At 41.7% G+C, this 21,483-nt stretch overlaps 1 protein-coding gene and 1 long non-coding RNA gene across 3 annotated transcripts in view; both read left to right on the top strand.

Annotated features, from left to right (window-relative positions):
* The window catches only part of GATB (glutamyl-tRNA amidotransferase subunit B), a 94,430-nt gene that overhangs the window by 23,549 nt on the left and 49,398 nt on the right, over nt 1–21,483 (top strand). The gene's annotated exons all lie outside the window — the stretch shown is intronic.
* On the top strand, nt 13,423–20,231 carry LOC134761308 (uncharacterized). Its single transcript, XR_010139805.1, has 2 exons — nt 13,423–19,052; nt 19,971–20,231. It is a non-coding gene; the product is annotated as an uncharacterized LOC134761308 (long non-coding RNA).

Raw genomic sequence — 21,483 nt, 5'->3', positions numbered from 1 at the left:
CCAGTGATGGTGAGCATTTTTTCATGTGCTTTTTGGCTGCATAAATGTCTTCTTTTGAGAAGTGTCTGTTCATGTCCTTTGCCCACTTTTTGATGGGGTTGTTTGTTTTTTTCTTGTAGATTTGTTTGAGTTCATTGTAGATTCTGGATATTAGCCCTTTGTCAGATGAGTAGGTTGCGAAAATATTCTCCCATTTTGTAGGTTGCCTGTTCACTCTGATGGTAGTTTCTTTTGCTGTACAGAAGCTCTTTAGTTTAATTAGATCCCATTTGTCAATTTTGGCTTTTGTTGCCATTGCTTTTGGTGTTTTAGACATGAAGTCCTTGCCCATGCCTATGTCCTGAATGGTAATGCCTAGGTTTTCTTCTAGGGTTTTTATGGTTTTAGGTCTAACGTTTAAGTCTTTAATCCATCTTGAATTGATTTTTGTATAAGGTGTAAGGAAGGGATCCAGTTTCAGCTTTCTACATATGGCTAGCCAGTTTTCCCAGCACCATTTATTAAATAGGGAATCCTTTCCCCATTTCTTGTTTTTCTCAGGTTTGTCAAAGATCAGATAGTTGTAGATATGTGGCATTATTTCTGACGGCTCTGTTCTGTTCCATTGATCTATATCTCTGTTTTGGTACCAGTACCATGCTGTTTTTGTTACTGTAGCCTTGTAGTAGAGTTTGAAGTCAGGTAGTGTGATGCCTCCAGCTTTGTTCTTTTGGCTTAGGATTGACTTGGCGATGCGGGCTCTTTTTTGGTTCCATATGAACTTTAAAGTAGTTTTTTCCAATTCTGTGAAGAAAGTCATTGGTAGCTTGATGGGGATGGCATTGAATCTGTAAATTACCTTGGGAAGTATGGCCATTTTCACGATATTGATTCTTCCTACCCATGAGCATGGGGTGTTCTTCCATTTGTTTGTATCCTCTTTTATTTCATTGAGCAGTGGTTTATAGTTCTCCTTGAAGAGGTCCTTCACATCCCTTGTAAGTTGGATTCCTAGGTATTTTATTCTCTTTGAAGCAATTGTCAATGGGAGTTCACTCATGATTTGGCTCTCTGTTTGTCTGTTATTGGTGTATAGGAATGCTTGTGATTTTTGTACATTGATTTTGTATCCTGAGACTTTGCTGAAGTTGCGTATCAGCTTAAGGAGATTTTGGGCTGAGACAATGGGGTTTTCTAGATATACAATCATGTCATCTGCAAACAGGGACAATTTGACTTCCTCTTTTCCTAATTGAATACCCTTTATTTCCTTCTCCTGCCTAATTGCCCTGGCCAGAACTTCCAACACTATGTTGAATAGGAGTGGTGAGAGAGGGCATCCCTGTCTTGTGCCAGTTTTCAAAGGGAATGCTTCCAGTTTTTGCCCATTCAGTATGATATTGGCTGTGGGTTTGTCATAGATAGATCTTATTATTTTGAGATACGTCCCATCAATACCTAATTTATTGAGAGTTTTTAGCATGAAGCGTTGTTGAATTTTGTCAAAAGCCTTTTCTGCATCTATTGAGATAATCATGTGGTTTTTGCCTTTGGTTCTGTTTATATGCTGGATTACATTTATTGATTTGCGTATATTGAACCAGCCTTGCATCCCAGGGATGAAGCCCACTTGATCATGGTGGATAAGCTTTTTGATGTGCTGCTGGATTCGGTTTGCCAGTGTTTTATTGAGGATTTTTGCATCAATGTTCATCAAGGATATTGGTCTAAAATTCTCTTTTTTGGTTGTATCTCTGCCCGGCTTTGGTATCAGGATGATGCTGGCCTCATAAAATGAGTTAGGGAGGATTCCCTCTTTTTCTATTGATTGGAATAGTTTCAGAAGGAATGATACCAGTTCCTCCTTGTACCTCTGGTAGCATTCGTCTGTGAATCCATCTGGTCCTGGACTCTTTTTGGTTGGTAAGCTATTGATTATTGCCACAATTTCAGATCCTGTTATTGCTCTATTCAGAGATTCAACTTCTTCCTGGTTTAGTCTTGGGAGAGTGTATGTGTCGAGGAATTTATCCATTTCTTCTAGATTTTCTAGTTTATTTGCATAGAGGTGTTTGTAATATTCTCTGATGGTAGTTTGTATTTCTGTGGGATCGGTGGTGATATCCCCTTTATCATTTTTTATTGCATCTATTTGATTCTTCTCTCTTTTTTTCTTTATTAGTCTTGCTAGTGGTCTATCAATTTTGTCGATCCTTTCAAAAAACCAGCTCCTGGATTCATTAATTTTTTGAAGGGTTTTTTGTATCTCTATTTCCTTCAGTTCTGCTCTGATTTTAGTTATTTCTTGCCTTCTGCCAGCTTTTGAATGTGTTTGCTCTTGCTTTTCTAGTTCTTTTAATTGTGATGTTAGGGTGTCAATTTTGGATCTTTCCTGCTTTCTCTTGTGGGCATTTAGTGCTATAAATTTCCCTCTACACAGTGCTTTGAATGCATCCCAGAGATTCTGGTATGTTGTGTCTTGGTTCTCATTGGTTTCAAAGAACATCTTTATTTCTGCCTTCATTTCGTTATGTACCTGAATGAAATGAACATTTCATTCAGGAGCAGGTTGTTCAGTTTCCATGTAGTTGAGCGGTTTTGAGTGAGATTCTTAATCCTGAGTTCTAGCTTGATTGCACTGTGATCTGAGAGATAGCTTGTTATAATTTCTGTTCTTTTACATTTGCTGAGGAGAGCTTTACTTCCAAGTATGTGGTCAGTTTTGGAATAGGTGTGGTGTGGTGCTGAAAAAAATGTATATTCTGTTGATTTGGGGTGGAGAGTTCTGTAGATGTCTATTAGGTCCACTTGGTGCAGAGCTGAGTTCAATTCCTGGGTATCCTTGTTGACTTTCTGTCTCATTGATCTGTCTAATGTTGACAGTGGGGTGTTAAAGTCTCCCATTATTAATGTGTGGGAGTCTAAGTCTCTGTGTAGGTCACTCAGGACTTGCTTTATGAATCTGGGTGCTCCTGTATTGGGTGCATATATATTTAGGATAGTTAGCTCTTCTTGTTGAATTAATCCCTTTACCATTATGTAATGGCCTTCTTTGTCTCTTTTGATCTTTGTTAGTTTGAAGTCTGTTTTATCAGAGACTAGGATTGCAACCCCTGCCTTTTTTTGTTTTCCATTTGCTTGGTAGATCTTCCTCCATCCTTTTATTTTGAGCCTATGTGTGTCTCTGCACGTGAGATGGGTTTCCTGAATACAGCACACTGATGGGTCTTGAGTCTTTATCCAATTTGCCAGTCTGTGTCTTTTAATTGGAGCATTTAGTCCATTTACATTTAAAGTTAATATTGTTATGTGTGAATTTGATCCTGTCATTATGATGTTAGCTGGTTATTTTGCTCGTTAGTTGATGCAGTTTCTTCCTAGCCTCGATGGTCTTTACAATTTGGCATGATTTTGCAGTGGCTGATACCAGTTGTGCCTTTCCATGTTTAGTACTTCCTTCAGGAGCTCTTTTAGGGCAGGCCTGGTGGTGACAAAATCTCTCAGCATTTGCTTGTCTGTAAAGTATTTTATTTCTCCTTCACTTATGAAGCTTAGTTTGGCTGGATATGAAATTCTGGGTTGAAAATTCTTTTCTTTAAGAATGTTGAATATTGTCCCCCACTCTCTTCTGGCTTGTAGAGTTTCTGCCGAGAGATCTGCTGTTAGTCTGATGGGCTTCCCTTTGAGGGTAACCCGACCTTTCTCTCTGGCTGCCCTTAACATTTTTTCCTTCATTTCAACTTTGGTGAATCTGACAATTATATGTCTTGGAGTTGCTCATCTCGAGGAGTATCTTTGTGGTGTTCTCTGTATTTCCTGAATCTGAATGTTGGCCTGCCTTGCTAGATTGGGGAAGTTCTGGATAATATCCTGCAGAGTGTTTTCCAACTTGGTTACATTCTCCCTGTCACTTTCAGGTACAACAATCAGACGTAGATTTGGTCTTTTCACATAGTCCCATATTTCCTGGAGGCTTTGTTAGTTTCTTTTTATTCTTTTTTCTCTAAACTTCCCTTCTCGCTTCATTTCATTCATTTCATCTTCCATCACTGATCAACTTCCAGTTGATTGCATTGGCTCCTGAGGCTTCTGCATTCTTCACGTAGTTCTCGAGCCTTGGCTTTCCACTCTATCAGCTCCTTTAAGCACTTCTCTGTATTGGTTATCCTAGTTATACATTCGTCTAAATTTTTTTCAAAGTTTTTAACTTCTTTGCCTTTGGTTTGAATTTCCTCCTGTAGCTCAGAGTAGTTTGATCATCTGAAGCCTTCTTCTCTCAACTCGTCAAAGTCATTCTCTGTCCAGCTTTGTTCCGTTGCTGGTGAGGAACTGCGTTCCTTTGGAGGAGGAGAGGCGCTCTGCTTTTTAGAGTTTCCAGTTTTTCTGCTCTGTTTTTTCTCCATCTTTGTGGTATTATCTACTTTTGATCTTTGATGATGGTGATGTACAGTTGGGTTTTTGGTGTGGATGTCCTTTCTGTTTGTTAGTTTTCCTTCTAACAGACAGGACCCTCAGCTACAGGTCTGTTGGAGTTTCCTAGAGGTCCACTCCAGACCCTGTTTGCCTGGGTAACAGCAGCAGTGACTGCAGAACAGCAGATTTTCATGAACCGCGAATGCTGCTGTCTGATCGTTCCTCTGGAAGTGTTGTCTCAGAGGAGTACCCGGCCATGTGAGGTGTCAGTCTGCCCCTACTGGGGGGTGCCTCCCAGTTAGGCTGCTTGGGGGTCAGGGGTCAGGGACCCACTTGAGGAGGCAGTCTACCCGTTCTCAGATCTCCAGCTGCGTTCTCAGATCTCCAACTGCTCTCTTCAAAGCTGTCAGACAGGGACATTTAAGTCTGCAGAAGTTACTGCTGTCTTTTTGTTTGTCTGTGCCCTGCCCCCAGAGGTGGAGCCTACAGAGGCAGGCAGGCCTCCTTGAGCTGTGGTGGGCTCCACCCAGTTCGAGCTTCCTGGCTGCTTTGTTTACCTAAGGCTGCCTGGGCAATGGCGGGCGCCCCTCCCCCAGCCTTGCTGCCACCTTGCAGTTTGATCTCAGACTGTTGTGCTAGCAATCAGCGAGACTCCGTGGGCATAGGACCCTCCGAGCCAGGTGCGGGGTATAATCTCCTGGTGCGCCGTTTTTTAAGCCCATTGGAAAAGCACAGTATTAGGGTGGGAGTGATCCGATTTTCCAGGTGCTGTCTGTCACCCCTTTCTTTGACTAGGAAAGGGAACTCCCTGACCCCTTGCGCTTCCCGAGTGAGGCAATGCCTCGCCCTGCTTTGGCTCTCGCACAGTGTGCTGCACCCCACTGTCTTGCGCCCACTGTCTGGCACTCCCTAGTGAGATGAGCCCAGTACCTCAGATGGAAATGCAAAAATCACCCGTTTTCTGCGTCGCTCACGCTGGGAGCTGTAGACCAGAGCTGTTCCTATTCGGCCATCTTGGCTCCGCATCCTGTCCTCACATTTCAAAAGCAATCATGCCTTCCCAACAGTCCTTCAAAGTCTTAACTTATTTCAGCATTAACTCAGAAGTGCACAGTCCCAAGTCTCATCTGAGACAAGGCAAGTCCTTTCCACCTATGGCCTGTAAAATCGAAAGTAAGTTAGTTACTTCCTAGATACAATGGGGGTATGGCATTGGATAAATACAGCCATTCCAAATAGGAAAAATTGGCCAAAACAAAGGGACTACAAGCCCCATACAAATCCGAAATCCAGCATGGCAGTCAAATCTTAAATCTCCAAAATGATCTCCTTTGACTCCACGTCTCACATCCGGGTCACACTGGCTGATGCAAAAGGTGGGTTCCCATGGTCTTGGGCAGCTCCACTCCTGTTGCTTTGCAGGGTACAGTCTCCTTCATGATTGCTCTCACAGGCTGGCATTGAGTGTCTGCGGCTTTTCCAGGCACACAGTGCAAACTGTCAGTGGATCTACCTTTCTGGGGTCTGGAGGAAGGTGGCCCTCTTCTCACAGTGTGGTACCCCAGTAGGGACTGTGTCTGGGGGCTCTGGGGGCTCTGACTCCACATTTCCCTTCTGCACTGCCCAGCAGCAGAGGTTCTTCATTTTGACCCCGCCCCTGCAGCAAACTTTTGCCTGGACATCCAGGCGTTTCTGTACATCTTCTGAAATCTAGGTGGAGGTTCCCAAACCTCAGTTCTTGACTTCTGTGCACCCAGAGGCTCAACACCACGTGGAAGCTGCCAAGGCTTGGCAGCTTCCACCTTCTGAAGCAACAGTCCAAGCTGTACCTTTGCCCCTTTTAGTCACGCTGGAGTGGCTGGGATGCAGGGCACCAAGTCCCTAGACTGCACACAGCAGGGGCACCCAGGGCCTGGTCCACAAAACCATTTTCTCCTAGGCCTCCAGGCCTGTGATGAGAGGGGCTACTGTGAAGACCTCTGATATGCCTTGGAGACATTTTCCCCATCTTGGGGATTAACATTCTGCTTCTCATTACTTATGCAGATTTCTGCAGCTGGCTTCAATTTCTCCTCAGAAAATGGGTTTTTCTTTTCTACCACATTGTCAGGCTGCAAATTTTCCAAACTTTATGCTCTGCTTCTTTTATAAAACGGAGTGCCTTTAACAGCACCCAAGTCACCTCTTGAATGCTTTGCCGCTTAGAAATTTCTTCTGTCGGATAACCCTAAATTGTCTCTCTCAAGTTCAAAGTTCCACAAATCTCCAGGGCAGGGGCAAAGTGCCACCAGTCTCTTTGCTAAAACATAACAAGAGTCATCTTTGCTTCGGTTCCCAACAAGTTCCTCATCTCCATTTGAGACCACCTCAGCCTGGACCTTATTTTCCATATCGCTATCAGGCTTTTGGTCAGAGTCATTCAACAAGTCTCTAAGAAGTTCCAAACTTTCTCACATTTTCCTGTCTTCTTCTGAGTCCTCCAAACTGTTCCAGCCTCTGCCTGGTACCCAGATCCAAAGTCACTTCCACATTTTCAGGTATCTTTTCAGCAACACCCCACTCCTGGTACCAGTTTACTCTATTAGTCCATTTTTACACTGCTGATAAAGACATACCTGAGACTGGGCAATTTACAAAAGGAGAGGTTTACTGGACTTACAGTTCCACCTGGCTGAGGAGGCCTCACAATCATGGCAGAAGGTGAAAGGCATGCCTCACGTGGCAGCAGACAAGAGAGGAGAGCTTGTGCAAGGAAATTCCCAGTTTTAAAACCATCAGGTCTCGTGAGACTTATTCTCTATCACGAGAACAGCGCGGGAAAGACCTGCCCCCATGATTCAATTACTTCCCACCGGGTCCCTCCCACAACATGTGGGAATTCAAGATGAGATTTGGGTGGGGAACAGCCAAACCATATCAGTACTCGTGTTTTTAACTTTGCATCATTAAAATGTGAGCACAGATATTTCCACTTAATAGTGGCCAATAGAGTTGGGCTGGGAGTGGCAGTGGTAAACACTTACATCATACTCTCCTGACATAACTTAGGATGGCATGTATTCACAATAGTATGAGTAACAATTAATGAGAAGTTTTCGGTCACAGTTGTCTTTCAGAGAAGCACAAATTGACAAATATACATGTACATTTACATAGTGAGGCAACAGAATGGAAGCACTGATAGATAATAAGACACACATACAACTTTGGGGGAAGCTAAAAGTATTTTCAGCTAGAAAAGATATAATTGGGGAAAATTATTTTCCTACCAGTTAAAAGAACAAATCTTCCTTTCATACTCTCGATTATGCATGTATATGGTGTCTGTTTGCAGGGTTTATATACTTTTCTATAGATACTGTGGAATTCTCTTAACAGATTTTGGTTGCACCATACTTGATTACATACACAAGGGCCTTAATATATCCCATAGCTTAATTGAATCTATGGCATAGGAAAGTTTAGGTAGATAGCTTTAATATGTAATGTTTTCTTTCTAGAGCTGATTTTCAGCAGCAGTGAATGGAAGTGGCAGGATGTGGGGTTTACAAGTCAGCATTAGTTTCTTCTTTTTTTTTTCTATTAGTTATTGGGGTACAAGTGGTATTTGGTTACATGAATAAGTTCTTCAGTTGTGGTTTGTGAGATCCTGGTGCACCCATCACCCGAGCAGTATAGACTGCACCATGTATGTTGTCTTTTATCCCTTGCCCGCTCCCCACTCTTCCTCCGAGTCCCCAAAGTCCATTGTATCATTCTTACACCTTAGTCTCCAGTCCCATCCAGGTCATTGCAAATGCTGTTAATTTATTTATTTTTATGGCTGAGTAGTATTCCATCGTATATATATATATATATATATACACCACAGTTTCTTTATCCACTTGTTGATTGATGGGCATTTGGGTTGGTTCCACGATTTTGTGGTTGTGAATTGTGCTGCTATAAACATGCATGTGCAAGTATCTTTTTTTTCAAATAATGACTTCTTTACCTCTGGGTAGATACCCAGTAGTAGGATTGCTGGATCAAATGATAGTTCTACTTTTAGTTCTTTAAGGAATCTCCTTACTGTTTTCCATAGCAGCTGTACTAGTTTACATTCCCACCAGCAGTGTAGAAGTGTTCCCTGAGTGCTACATCCAGGCCAACATCTACTGTTTTTTGATTTTTTGATTATAGCCATTCTTGCAGGAGTAAGGTGGTATTGCACTGTGGTTTTGACTTGCATTTCCCTGATCATTAGTGATGTTGAGCATTTTTTCATATGTTTGTTGGCCATTTGTATATCTTCTTTTGAGAATTGTCTATTCATGTCCTTAGCCCACTTTCTGATGGGATTGTTTGTTTTTTTTTTTTCTTACTGATTTGTTTGAGTTTGTTGTAGATTCTGGTTATTAGTCCTTTGTCAGATGTATAGATTGTAAAGATTTTCTCCCACTTTGTGGGTTTTCTGTTTATTCTGCTGACTGTTCTTTTGCAGTGCAAAAGCTCCTTAGTTTAATTAGGTCCCAGCTGTTTATCTTTGCTTTTATTGCTTTTGCTTTTGGATTTTTGGTCATGAAATCCTTGCCTAAGCTAATGTCTAGAAGGATTTTTCAAATGTTGTCTTCTAGAATTTTTATAGTTTCAGGTCTTAGGTTTAAGTCCTTAATCCATCTTAAGTTGATTTTTGTATAAGGTGAGAGATGAGAATCCAGTATGATTCTGCTACATGTGGCTAACCAATTATCCCAGCACCATTTGTTGAAAAGGGTGTCCTTTCCCCGCTTTATGTTTTTGTTTGCTTTGTTGAAGATCAGTTGACTATAAGTATGTGGGTTTATTTCTGGATTCTCTATTCTGTTCCATTGGTCTATGCCTATTTTTATGCCAGTGCCAGGCTGTGTTGGTGACTGTGGCCTTACAGTATAGTTTAAAATCAGGTAATGTGATGCCTCCAGATTTGTTCCTTTTGCTTAGTCTTGCTTTGGTTATGTGGGCTCTTTTTTGGTTCCATATGAATTTTTCTAACTCTGTGAAGAATGATGGTGGTATTTTGATGGGGATTGTGTTGACTTTTTAGATTGCTTTTGGCACTATGGTCATTTTCACAATATTGATTCTACCCATCCATGAACATGGGATGTGTTTCTATTTGTTTGTGTCATTTGTGATTTCTTTCAGCAGTGTTTTGTAGTTTTCCTTGTAGAGGTCCTTCAACTCTTTTGTTAGGTGTATTCCTAAGTATTTTATTTTTTTTTTTGGCAGCTATTTTAAAAGGGGTTGAGTTCTTGATTTGGTTCTCCATTTGGTCACTGTTGCTATATAGAACAGCTACTGATTTGTGTATGTTAATTGTATCTGGAAACTTTGCTGAATTCTTTTATCAGTTCTAGGAGCTTTCTGGAGAAGTCTTTAGGGTTTTCAAGGTAAACGATCATATCGTCAGCAGACAGGGACAGTTTGACTTCCTCTTTACCAGTTTGGATACCTTCTATTTCTTTCTCTTGTCTGATTGCTCTGGCTAAGACGTCCAGTACTATATTGAAGAGGAGTGGTGAGAGTGGCATCCTTGTCTTGTTCCAGTTCTCAGAGGGAATGCTTTCAACTTTTCCCCATTCATTATTATGTTGGCTGTGGGTTTGTCATAGATGGGGCTTTTATTACGTTAAGTTATGTCCCTTGTGTGCCAGTTTTGCTGAGGGTTTAATGATAAAGGGATGCTGGATTTTGTCGAATGCCCTTTCTGCATCTATTGAGATGATCATGTGATTTTTGTTTTTAATTCTGTTTATGTGGTGTATCCCATTTATTGAATTGCATATGTTAAACCAGTTCTGCATCCCTGGTATGAAACCCACTTGATCATGGTGGATTATCTTTTTGATATGTTGTTGGATTTGGATAGCTAGTATTTTGTAAGGATTTTAGCATCTATCGTTCATCAAGGATATCTTCTTTTTTGTTTGTGTCCTTTCCTGATTTTGGTATTAGGGTGATGCTGGCTTCATAGAATGAATTAGGGAAGGTTCCTTCTTTATCTTGTGGAATAGTGTCAAAAGGATTGATACCAATTCTTTGAATATCTGGTAGAATTCTTCAGTGAATCATCTGGTCCTGGACTTTTTTTGGTTGGCAATTTTTAAATTACCGTTTCAATCTCGCTGCTTCTTATTGGTCTGTTCTGGGTATCTAGTTCTTCTTGATTTAAGTTAGGGGAGTTGTATTTTTCCAGGAATCTATTCATCTCTTCTAGGTTTTCTAGTTTATGTGCCTAAAGGTGTTCATAGTAGCCTTGAATGATCTTTTATATTTCAGTGGTGTCAGTTGTAATATCTCCTGTTTTGTTTCTCAGTGAGGTTATTGGGATTTTCTCTCTTCTTTTCTTGGTTAATCTTGTTAATGGTCTGTCAATTTTATAGATAGACCATTAACCAGTTTTTGGTTTCATTTATCTTTTGTATTTTTTTGTTTGTTTCAATTTCATTTAGTTCTGCTGTGATCTTGGTTATTTTTCTTTTGCTGGGTTTGGGTTTGGTTTGTTCTTATTTCCCTAGTTCCTTGAGGTGTGACCTTAGATTGTCTGTTTGTGCTCTTTCAGAATTTTTGATGCAGGTGTTTAGGGCTATGAACTTTCCTCCTAGCACCTTCTTAGCTGTATCCCAGAGGTTTTGATAGGTTGTGTCATTATTGTCATTCAGTTATAAAAGTGTGTCCAAAGTTTCCTGAATTTTTTATTGTTTTTTCTTTAAGCTATCTATTTCCTTGAATATTTCTCCCTTCACTTCTTGTATCATATTTTGGATTTCCTTGCATTGGGCTTTACCTTTCTCTGGTCCCTCCCTGATTAGCTTAATAGCTGACCTCCTGAATTCTTTTTCAGGTAAATCAGGGATTTCTTCATGATTTGGATTCATTGCTGGTAAACTAGTGTGATTTTTGGGGAGTGTTGAAAAGCCTTGTTTTGTCATATTACCAGCGTTGGTTTTCTGGTTCCTTCTCATTTGGATAGGCTCTGTCAGAGGGAAGGTCCAGGGCTGAAGGTTGTTATTCAGGTCTTTTTGTCCCATGGGGCGATCCCTTGATGTAATACTCTCTCCCTTTTCCTGTGGATGTGGCTTCCTTTGAGCTGAACTGCAGTGACGGTTGTCTGTCTTCTGGGTCTAGCCACCCAGTGAGTCTTCCTGGCTCCGGGCTGGCACTGGGGGCTGACTGCACAGAGTCCTGTGATGTGAACCATCCATTGGTCTCTCAGCCGTGGATACCAGCGCCTGTTCTGGTGAAGGTGGCAGAGGGTGCAGTGGACTCCGTGGGGGTCCTTAGCTTTGGTGGTTTAATGCTCTATTTTTGTGCTGGTTGGCCTCCTGCCAGGAGGTGGTGCTTTCCAGAGAGCATCAGCTGTAGTGTGGAGAGGGACCAGTGGTGGGCGGGGCCCTAGAACTCCCAAGATTATATGTCCTTCATCTTCCGTTACCAGGGTGAGTAGGGAAGGACCATCAGGTGGCAGCAGGGCTAGGCATGTCTGAGCTCAGACTCTCTTTGGGCAGGTCTTGCTGCGGCTGCTGTGGATGATGGGGATGAGATTCCCAGGTCACTGGAGTTGTGTGCCTAGGAGGATTTATGGCTGCCTCTGCTGAGTCATGCAGGTTGTCAGGGAAGTAGGCGAAAGCTGGCAGTCACAGGCCTCACCCAGCTCCCACACAAATCAAAGGACCAGTCTCACTCCCACCACACCCTGAGTCTGTTTCCAGGCAGAGGGCAAGTAGGGCTTGAAAACTTGCCTGAGGCTTTCCACCTCCCAGAGTATTTGGGGTGTCTCCCGGGTCCTGTAGGAGCAGTTTTCTCAGGATTGCTGGCCTGCTCTTGCAGCTGATCTGGAGGTAAAATTCACAATGCAAGCCTCCTCATGCTGCTCTGTCTGGAGCTGCAGTCTAGTCCTGCCTCCCGTCCACCATGATCCGACCAGCATCAGTTTCAATAGCTCCTGTCTCCTTTAGGGACTCTCCTTCTTCTCTTCATAGTTAATAGATTCCTTGAGTTTTGTGTGGGAGGCTTGTACCATCTCACCTAGATAGAAGAATTACCCAACCCTTCCACTCTCTTCAACATTTTTTATTTTGAAAAAATTAAAACTTACAGAAAAGTTGAAAGAATAGCACAATGAAATCCATCCTGCACCTAGATTTTTTTTTTTCTTCCTTTGGACGAGCCATTTGAGAGTAAGTTGCAGACATCATGGCACTTCCTCTCTAAATATCTTAGCAGCTATCTCCTAAGAATAAAAATGTTCACTTCCATGATCACAGTATGATTATCACACTCAGGAAAGCTAACGTTGATGGAATACTGTTATTTAAAACGTAGTTCATATTCAGGTTTGCACAGTTTTCTCAGTATTGTCCTTTATTTTTCCCCCAATAAAAGATCCAATCAAAGAGCACCCATTGCATTTAATTGTCATGTCTCTTTAGTCCTTTTTCTTTTTGTTTCTTTTCCTTTCCTTTCCTCTCTCTCTCTTCCTTCTTTCCTTTCTTCATGACATTGACAGTTTTGAAATGCCCAGGCCAGTTATTTTATCTTACTATCTACTCCTAAAGCAAACATAATTAAGGAAATAGGGAGTTTGCCCTATGAAAGTTTGCAGTTTTTTCTTTCTTTCTCTTACAAACCTCCATGATTTTATGACTTACTAAGAAGCCTCTAAGATGGTGCTATATGCATTCCTATTGGATGTATGAAATTAAAGGTAGCTTTTTCTTCCTAAAAGTCTCTGTCCTGATAGACTCTTCCAAAGACTCACTTCTCAGGACATTTGTGAGGCTGGTGAATATATAGCAGGTGCACTTTTGACAAAATGGCACATATCTCTAGGAATTTGTTTCTGATATTCACAGGCCTCGTTCATACCTGATCCTGTATTCATATCAATAGTGAATACTTAGCTGCATTTCTTACTTAGAGTTTGGTTGGTTCAAGACAGTTGTTTTGTTTCTTAGCAATAGTCGAATCTTTCAACTTAATGCTAATCTTATATATAAAGAAGAAAGTAAATCTCATTCTGATCATTAGAGCTTTTCAGTCATGAAGTTAATGTTTCTTGTTACTATCACTGATTCCTCTTGAGGTTGCAGTGATGTGAAATAGTTTGTCGTTGCATCAGATCTCTCCAGGTGTACAGTCTGTTGAGTAAATTTTAGGACACATCAGAAAAGACTTGACAGTTTCAGTATGGGGCAAATCTAAAATGAATGAGTTTGTGTTTTAGCTTTTTAAATATTAATATACTTTTTTTAAAAAAGTTATAAACAAGAGAAAGACAAATATTCAGCGTTGAAGTAGGAGAAATCTTTCTTCACTAAAGATCTTGGCCATATCCTAAAGTTGTATTCAAAAAGAACAGTATTTTTGATTGTTTGGTTTTGTGTTTTTACATGATTCCCATGTCCTTTATACATCTCTTCTTCATCAATTCTCATTGAATTTCAAAAGTAGTTACTAGCTTAGAAGACAGGAAGTTACAGATGTGTGGCAGGCAAGAATGAGATGGGAGTAAAAATTGGCTCAGTTAACTGGTTTGTAACTTCAGCCTGTTAGAAGCTCATTTCTTTTAGTGCACATGGGAGCTTTTTTTGGCCATGGGAAAGCATACAAGGTTATCCAGGAAATTTTTGCTTCATTATAAAACAGAGAAAATGAAGTCATAATAAGCTCCCTGAGACATTAAGAAATATGGTCTCCAGTCCACTGGAGATAACACAAGTAATTATCATAAAAGGTGTTGGTTATCATTCAAGGGGGAAATATTATGTTGACATAATACATAATTTCAGCATCTGTTGTGCCTTGTTTTGGATTATAAATCCAGACTAATGGATCTATGGAGCTGTTTAGCCCTTTTCACATCAAATTCCCATGCCTCCTGGAAAAGTTTACATATGAAAGATTCGATTGAGATAGGCACTTTGCATTTAATAACACTTTCATTCTGAAACTAATATTACTAAATGTCTGCTATGTGTGAAGTTATTTTATTTAATTCATAGAACAATACTGCCAAATAACTATTCTTCCCTAAACAGATAAGGAAAGTGAGGCCTAGAGAGGTAAGGTAATTTGTACAAGATAACATGGCTAGTGTGAGGAGTGAGATTCAGATTCTGTTCTTTCTGACTAAGTTTTACCCTAGTTCATCAATTAGTATAAGTTTTCTCAGAGATCAGGTTAATCACCAGTGAGTAATGCCAGATTAGTAACTGTTGAGAATGTTGTGGGAACAAGGAATAGAGACCAGTTAACCTACACACCCAGTCTTGTCTTTTACTGGCCGCCAACCACTGTAACCTCCCTATCGAACATGGCTAACTGGCCAAGTATGAGACTTCACAATTGTATGCCGTAGTAGTTGGGCCGTTGGCCTCCAATCCCAAAGTGAAATTCAAGCAAACCAAACTGTATCATGGGAGAGCTCTTTTCATCCAGGTTAGGGGTGGACCTAGGACTGATGTAGGCCAAAGATTTTTCTGTCCTTTTTCTAAAATCCCAGAGGTAAATCTCAGATCTTAGTATTCCAGTGATCCATGGAAAAGCAATAAAGGGCCAGGCATGGTGACTCAAGCCTGAAATCTCAGCACTTTGGGAGGCAGAGGCGGGCACATCGCTTGAGCCCAGGAGTTCAAGAGCAGCCTGGGCAACATAGCAAGACCTCGTCTCTTCAAAATATAAATTAAAAAATTAACCAGGCATGGTGGCTCACACCTGTGGTCCCAGCTATTCAGGAGGCGAAAGTGGGAGTATCCCCTGAGCCTGGAAGTTCTAGGTTGCCTTGAGCTATGATCGGGCCACTGCACTCCAACCTGGACGACAGAGTAAGACCTTGTCTCAAAAAGAAGAAAAGAAAAGAGAGATAGCCCCAGTGCCAAAAGCCGTGCTGACATCAAGTGCCTCATGGTGACCGTGGCCTCCTGAGCTTGCTAGGTAGGCAAAGGCAGGAAGAGGATGGAATCTCCGATGAGAAAAATGTGAATTTTGACACTCTGGACCAAGGAAAATTTCCTCCCCTTGTTCCTGACCACCCCTGGGGAATGGAATTAGTATAAGAGAGCTCAGAATAGGAGAAAACTGGGAGCTGAGGATAGTTGAACCTGCCAGACTACACTTCTCTTCTTTGGAATCAGAGTTGCTTCCTGTGCGATGGCTATTTGATTTTCTTTCCCCTTCGGGAAAGAGGGATTTAAACAAAAGAGGAAATGTAGCCTTCACATTCTTCTTGTCTCTAGGCAATGCCTGTGCTTAAGGATAAAGAACATATATATTTATGTGGTTCTGTTAATATAAATACTTAATACCTGCATAAAAGGAATACCTTTGGATGGTAAAATTCCACTTTAAAAAATTAACTGACCAGTTTCAGCAAGCTTAATTATTATAGCACAAGAGGTTTTGTATTTGTTTTAGGTGATGATAAAAGGGCTCAGTGGTGAGAAGCGGTGTAGGGGTGCGGAAACAGGGGAGCAATATTCTCAACTGTAATGAAAATTTATCCGTGTGGTAACTTTTGCTTTGAATATGAATCAGAGGGAGTTCATGCTTTGAGACAAATTTATGGTTAGCAGTAAGATAAAGGCCTATTTTACTGCCTTCTTTTTACTTAATAAATCTTAATTGCTTTCCCTCCATAAATTAAAGCATTTACCATGCTATATCCTAATTATCAGATTTGTCATGTATAGCATCAGTTTCACAGAGTAATTGCCTTGTGGGCTTTTTGGAAAACATCACCTTCTACTCTTTGACGTCTGAGAGGAATTGCCAGCTGGATTTTCAGTAAGGACTCTAGTCTTGCCATGTCGCCTCAATTTTTTAAGGATGTGCTGATACTTATTGGACTAACTTTGGGTGTTACAGCATCATGGGCTCACCAATTGAGGGCAAAGTAGGAAGGGGAGAGAAATGGTGTGAATTGAGGACTATTTAGAAAGACATTCAATTTTATTCCTTTGAAGTACATAACAAGATATTTCTCAGTATAGATCCTAGAGACTGGCTTTTGTGAGTAGATTTATTTGTAATTAGTGGAATTTCACATAAAAGTACTAAAATCCTAGAGAATATTTTATGGACTTAAGTAAGTTACATAATCTTCTTTATTCTGTTAATTTGCTTAGCAAAGCCTTTCCTGGTATTTAATGTAGATTTATAGTTGAGTTCAATCCAGATGAGTTATCACAAATGTTCCTTATAAATTAGTTGGATTTCATAATTCTTGGCTCCACGCATGTGAAAAGGGTGTCCACAAAATGTTCAGTTTCAAGTTGATTGGACAGACTAGAGAGTGGCATTGTTTTATTGAATAGCTGTTTATTTATCAAAAGAAAAAAGGACAGAAATGAACATAGAACTGTATGTATTTGCTGTGGTAGTCATGGCCTGTGTGTTCTCAGCTCTGTGCTACACCACTTTGCTGTTCCACTTGAATGGCAGGGAGGCTGCTTCTGCAGGCTACAGATCCTAGAGCTCCAGCTCTGCTGGCTTCTGGCTGGGTTAGGCCAGCAGGAGGCTCTGATAAAAGACTAGAGGTAGGAGGAAAGGAGCAAGAGGGTATTTCGCCTTCGCTCTGCCTCCAGCAACATCTCTGATAGAGGATGGGTCTTACCCATGGCTCCAGCTTCTAGTGTGTTTCCAGCATCCTCTGATGGCCCTAATACCCTGTGATAGGAGTGGCCTCCTGCTGTTGAGAATCTCTTAACTTGCCCAAATGTGCCCTCTTTGATGTTTCAGCTCTTCTCTCGTGTGTAATAAAGTGTCTGTGTTAAAAGAGTGGTTTCCTTTTCCCGATTCATACATTTTGTAGAACAATTTGCTTTTATGTCACAGCTTATAGTCTTTTGGATGTTGATAAAGGAAATGTTAAATTATTCATTATCTCATTTAATCAGCATGGTATTATATTTAGGTGATGGGGCAAAGAAGAATAAGACAAAATGACCTGATTGCCCTCAGGGAACTCAGTCTGTTTGGGGAGACAGTGTGTTCCCCAAGTGCCAGGGGAGCTAAATGGAAGAAAGACCTAGACTGTAGTAGTGGTGGGAAAGATGTCACAAAAGAGGTGACATCCGAAAGTCTTGCCAGATGCTAAGATCTTGCTCAAGCAGATGAGGATGAAGGGCATTCCCAGCGGAAGCAGCAGTTTGTATGAAAGCATGTGTCAACGTTTGGCTGTAGGAGCATGGTGGCCAGGGGGACTGGAGGAAGAGGAAGCTAGAGAGGTGGTCGGGGTAGACCGCCAAGAGCATTGAAGCCTCTGCCAGGCAATTGGACTTTATCCCGTTAGGACTGGGAAGCAGTGAAAAGGATTTTAAGCAGACGAATTACATGAACGGATTTATCCTTCAAAAAGGTCACCCTAGGAGAGGTGTGGAAGAGAGACTAGAGGGCTGAAAATGGAGGCAGAGAAACCTCCTGGCCAGGTGGTGAGTGGCAGAAGTCCTGGTGGGAGTGGGTGGTGTTTAAACAAAGACCTGAATTAAAACTGAAGGCAAGACGAGGAGGGGAAAAATCAAGAAATGTTAAGAAAGTAGAATGTGTAGAACTTGGTGATTTGTTTGAAAGTGTTGGGAGTTGTTGTTAAATGATGGTCTCAGGGATCATGGAATGTTTGTCTGGTTTAGCTAAATAAATGTTAATACTAGAAGCCTGTTTCTCAAATTGGGGTCGCCGTGTCCCCTTACAGGTCTCATGCAAACTCTGAGTTATTTATGCTGCCTTATGAGCTGGATGTATCTTAGGTTTCAAACAAGTTATGATTGCAGCACTACTCAGGTCTTACAATAAGCCAAACAAGCAATTCTTTATTAAAAATCATTTGCTACTCCCGCCACCCACCACCCCAAGATCTTTTTCCTGGCCATTATGTGCCTTATCTCTCTCTACTAGTCATAAAATTTGTTGGCCACCCACTGTGTATTTATCTCATCTCCTACCTCTACCCATCACAGCTTTCTCGTCTTCTGATTAAATAGAAGAATTAGCCTCTTATTTGATAAATCATTGTATGGGTACCTGTGTCTAAGGGTTTCTGAAGTCTAGCAATAGAACATCCTGTGCTCTTTGAGAAAACATGTAGGCTCACCCATCACCAAGCACTCCACATGCCAGAGACCGCACTGAAAGAACACTCAATTCTTTCATGTAGTTAAAAGAACACAATTCTTGCCTTCTGAGAGTTCAACATCTGGAAACAAATCTAAAGAGAGAGAAACTGGCAAGAAGAAACATATTAGAAATAGCATCTGCCTTAAATGATGTACAGTAGGATTTGGGTTGAGGTGCTGCTCTGGAGTTATGGCCTGGTGTTAGTAGTCTTGATAGCTAAAGCTAACATGTTTTTTTCTTGTTAAGATTTCAGATTGAATATAGTGGTTGAGAGCCTGGATTCTGGGGTCTGACTTCCTGGCTCTGCCACTTCCATGTGTCACCCTGGCCAAACTGTGTCATCTCTATGCTTCCCTTCATTGTAGGATGAGGATCATAATAGTATCTACCCTAGGAATGAGAGGATTCAATGGCATGTGTGTGTGATGTGCAGCACACCTCCTGACACAGTGTCAGTGCACAATAAATACTCGCTGCTGACCCTTCCTGAAGCCAAAAAGAATCCTCTGAAGGCTCAGCTGAGAAAGGTGTGCTGCGTGAGTACCAAAGATTGCTGCCTTCTTTCCAAACGAGAGCTGCTATGGCTAACCCTGAGATCCTTTGTAGTCATTTAATTACAAAGAAATTCTGGAACATACTTTCTTCAAGCCAAGTTAGTCTTTTTAGTTTTTAAATTACATCTTGATCGTATCACACACAATCAGTTGTCACTTCAGGGCACTTCCAGAAACAAGTTTGCAGGCCAGCATGTGGCAGGTAACACCTTAGAGGAGACTGGGGCATCACTGCCTCTCTGAAATCGTCCATTGATATCATCCCCTCCCTCCTCCTTTGAGTTCAACACACATTAATCAAGCACCACAATTTTTCAGGTTCTGTATTAGGCTCCAGGGATACAAGGGTGAACAGACAATTCCCGTCCTCATGAAATGTGCAATTGTGTGGAAATACATGTGAACAAATTCAATCCACTGTGATGGAAGCCCCAATGGGAGTGTGTAGAAGGTCAGAAGAGGTACATAGAAAGGACAACAAGGAAGGCTTCACAGAGGTGGTGACATCTCACTAGGATTTTGAAGGGAATAAGAATGGGGAGAATCAGATCAGCACGGTTTGCACAGAGGAACTACAGCAGAGGTGTTGTGGGGGGACGTGGTAGTAGATGAAATTGAAGACGTAGGCAGGAGTTTGACCATGTAAGAGCTTGGCCTTTGTCGTGGGAACATCAGGGGCCATTGAGGGACTTCAGGTAACAGAATGCCACAGATTCACAATTTTGGCAGGATCACCCTAGTATGAAAGACAAACTTGAAAAGGGTTTGCAGATGCTGGCAGGTTCATGTCACCACTGCGGATTCATTGAGGGCAGAGACAGAGTCCTATTTATCTCTGTACCCCTAAAGTTTAGTGCTTTATAGACATTTAAGAATTTTTTTTTTTTTCAGAGTGAAGACAGCCCAAGTTGAATTTTCCCATTCTGTATCCTATCCGCAGAACATGCTGACCTGGACCTCCATCTGTCACAAGCAGCTTGACTAAGATCCTAGGAAATTCCTTTTTTTCTTGGCATTCTTCTAACTGGCACTCTCTGTTTACTAGGCCCTCTGTGCAGCTGTAACGTGTGATGATTGATGCTGACCTTGAAGTACTTCATGGCTTCTAAACCATCAAAAAAAGATTAAAGCATATTCTCAGTATCATTGTAATGTTTGTGTGTTTTACTGCCTTCTTCTCTGGAAAGTGGTGGTTTATGAAGTGTCCGTGCACTTGTGTGCACACGGACAGTGAGAGTCTGTGATGGTCCTCAACTCTTCTCCCACAGGGAGGCTATGGTGCATGCTTGAAAATAAACAAACAAAATAACCTGGGCTCTCTTCATGCCTAGAAGGAGGAAGCAGCTTGGTCCCAGGGGCAAAGAGCCTTGAAATGAGAGGGAAAGCAGTGGTTAGGAAAGCAGAGGGAATGATGAGGCAGAACTGGTACAGACCAGGAGTCAGGCAGTTTACGAGCCAGCCCTGGCTGGCTGCATTCTGACCCCAGGAAGAACAAAGCCCGGGGTCGGGACTGCAGCTTCATGTCCTGTGTGCCTGAACCTGAATCATCAGGCTTGGATTTGGCGGGATTCTCCACCAGCTATATTAGTATCTCGGTAACAACCGCTCAGTAAAATGCCAAACATTAGGCAAGTGAAAACATCAATAATTAGAGCCTCCTGTTCCCCACATATCTTTTCTTGAAAACCTTTATTGCTGCAGAGCTGACATTATTAGGCACAGAATGAAGAACTCCAAATAGAAACTGTGAAATGGCTCCATCTTATAACCTGAGTCCTGAAAAATAAGGGTGAGATGTTGTCACTAGGCGGGAGATTTGCTTAGGTTTTCTTTTTTTCTTTTTTTTTTTGAGATGGAGTCTCGCTCTGTCGCCCAGGCTGGAGTGCAGTGGTGAGATCTTGGCTCACTGCAGCCTCCACCTCCCGGGTTCAAGTGATTCTCCTGCCTCAGCCTCCCAAGTAACTGGGACTACAGGCGCCCGCCACCACACCCAGCTAATTTTTTGTATTTTTAGTAGAGACGGGGTTTCACTGTGTTAGCCAGGATGGTCTCGATCTCCTGACCTCGTGATCCACCCGCCTTGGCCTCCCAAAGTGCTGGGATTACAGGCATGAGCCACCACGCCTGGCCCTTGTTTGGGTTTTCTCTGGGGACCGTATATTGCAGTAAATAGAAATGCCCCTTCCATTTTGTCATACAAATTTGTTTTTAAAATCTGTGTTTGGTCTACACTCGTCATCCCAGCCTAAAGAGCCAGTCCCTGAACCACAGAAGTTCTGTTTGCCGCCTCTTGGCCAGGGCATGTGTGGGCTTTACAGGCAGCTTTACCACTTGCCAGTTCTGTGAATTTGGGCCAATGTTTTAGACTCTTTGGGTCTTAGTTTTGTTTTTTTAATCTGAAATA

Source organism: Pongo abelii, chromosome 3, assembly GCF_028885655.2.
Source record: "Pongo abelii isolate AG06213 chromosome 3, NHGRI_mPonAbe1-v2.0_pri, whole genome shotgun sequence".
NCBI classification, from domain to species: Eukaryota; Metazoa; Chordata; class Mammalia; order Primates; family Hominidae; genus Pongo; species Pongo abelii.
This window is presented reverse-complemented; position numbering and strand designations above follow the sequence as displayed.